Here is a 2579-nt window from a genome sequence, read left to right as displayed (position 1 = left end):
CCCTACCCTCAGGGACATTGCAAACCAATACACCAGGAGAAAAATGCAGTGCTCCCTAAGCAAATGTGCCTTCACACTAGGCCTTTGTGCTTCATTCCAACCAGAGGGCCATTCATGCACCCCTCCTACTCACAAGTGTGAAAACCACCAGTCCTCGGCCGCAACAACCTTAGTGTTGCATTCAACTGCTTTGCAGGAAAAAAGGTTTCATTTGGTTTACTAACACATATTCCCCAGAGGGTGTGCAGGCTGGAGAGGCTGCGGGAAGGAAACTATCTCTTAGGATCCAGAAAGGTCAGAGAAACCAGCAGGGAAGTCTTGACCAATGGGCAACAGGTTCCACTGTGCACACAGTTCTGAACAGTGGTCGTGTTGCTCCAGGCATGGGTTGAAGAGGATTCTGAGTGAATAGGAGAGGATGAGTACCATGTGATGTTTAATGTTGAGGGTGAGAGGTTTCTGGAAGCCATAGTGGATGGTGATGTTGTTTATCAGGACACCGATTACCAGAGAGGCTCAGGTTGAAGAGAAAGACGATGAATTCAGTTTTGACGTGTTGACTTTGAGGGCTCAGGTGACATCTGGGTCCACTTGGCAGTTGGGTACATAGGCCTGCCGCTCTGAAAGAGAAGGCTGGGCTGCAGAAATAGATTGGGGAGCCACCAGCATATATGTGGTAGCGACTGGCAGGGATGAGAGCACCCAAGGAGAGGGCATAGTGGGAACTGAGAAGAGGAGGTTGGGCAGAACCACCCAGAACACCAACCTTAAGGCGTGGGGAGAGGAGAGCATCTCTATCTGTTTCTCACTGTCTCTGTCTTTTGTCCCGTGGATACGATCTTGTATCAGTGCACAAGGGTTATCTGTTCTCTACATCCTTGTCACAGTTATCTCCTGTCTTTTTTTATAATAATCATTCCAACAGGTGTGAGGCGTTGTGGTTTTTGATTTGCATTTCCCTGATGATTAGTGATGTTGAGCACCTTTTCATAAGCCTGTTGGCTATTTGTATGTTTTCTGTGGAAAAATGTCTATTCAGATCCTTTGCCCATTTTTAAATTGGATTATTAGTACTTTGCTGTTGAGTTGTCTGAGTCCCTTTTACATTTTGGGTAATAATCCCTTATCAGATATATGGTTTGCAAATATTTCTCCAATGTTATTGCTTCTAAAATGATCTGAAAATCAAAATAATAATAAATATAGCATCATATAAATATTAGTTATTTGGGGAAAAAATAAATAGTTTTCCAGTTGGTATGTGGTGACATAGGAGTAAGTCTATGTGAAGGCAGCATCTCAGAGCATTGGGCTTCCCCACCAAGTTGAGTTTATAATCTTCACAAAGACATGAAATCAGGATCCTGGTCATATGCCCCTCACCCCTCCCCTGGATGTTGTGAGACCTGGCTGGGCCATTCACTTCATGTCTTATTAGCCCTGTGGCAATGATCCTCTAGCTCCCACCATGAAGAATCCAAAGGGACTAAGTTGTGTGACATCATTCAGAATCAGACTGTCCTAAGGAGCCAGGGTTTAAAACTGAAAATATATCCTATATAATAAAAGGCTAATATGCAAATCAACCAAACAGTGAAACAACTGTTTGCTAAGATGTGCACTGACCACAAGGGGGCAGATGCTCAACACAGGAGCTGCCCCTGGTGGTCAGTGCGCTCCCACAGGGGGAACGCCACTCAGCCAGAAGCTGAGCTCAAGGCTGGCAAGCGCAGTGGCAGTGGCAGGAGCCTTTCCTGCCTCCACGGCAGTGCTAAGGATGTCTGACTGACGGCGTAGGCCTGCTCCCCATGGGGAGCAAAACAGGCCTAAGCTGTCAGTCGGACATCCCCTGAGGGCTCCTGGACTGTGAGAGGGTACAGGCCGGGCTGAGGGATTCCCCACCACCTGAGTGCACAAATCTCGTGCACCGGGCCTCTAGTATTATACATTTAGTGTGTATAATAAATCCAGCAATAAATAGAATAAAAATAATAAAATGTATTTTATTTATAATATACTATAAAATTTATTATAAAATACTTATAATAAAAATAAGTATTTTAAAAATTGCGTGTGACTAAAAGGAAGTATACTGTACTCAATTATTAATGAATGGTGAAATTATTATTTCTGTATTTTCTAAATTTTGGCAATCTGCATATATTGTTTTTATGGACATCCCATGTATTATGTGTAAGCATAAAATTATTTAAGGTAAATGTATAGTAAAACACTTGATATTTTCTAACCCCCATTTTGCACTTAACCATATTTTGAAACTTTCTGCAATGGGAATGTACTGGCTACATAAAGACATGTCTATCTACCACATGTATAAAACATCTGTATGCTACTGAGTTAAAAAAAAATTTATTATCTTGCTTAAATACATTTCAAGCTCCTAGAGCATTGGTTCTCAACCTGTGGGTCGCAACCCCTTTGGGGGTCGAATGACCTTTTCACAGGGGTCGCCTAAGACTATCGGAAAACACATATATAATTACCTATTGTTTTTGTGATTAATCACTGTGCTTTAATTATGTTCAATTTGTAACAATGAAGGTGGGGGTCACCACAAC

The sequence above is a fragment of the Myotis davidii genome, unplaced genomic scaffold (assembly GCF_000327345.1).
Source record: "Myotis davidii unplaced genomic scaffold, ASM32734v1 scaffold496, whole genome shotgun sequence".
Lineage (NCBI taxonomy): Eukaryota > Metazoa > Chordata > Mammalia > Chiroptera > Vespertilionidae > Myotis > Myotis davidii.
This window is presented reverse-complemented; position numbering follows the sequence as displayed.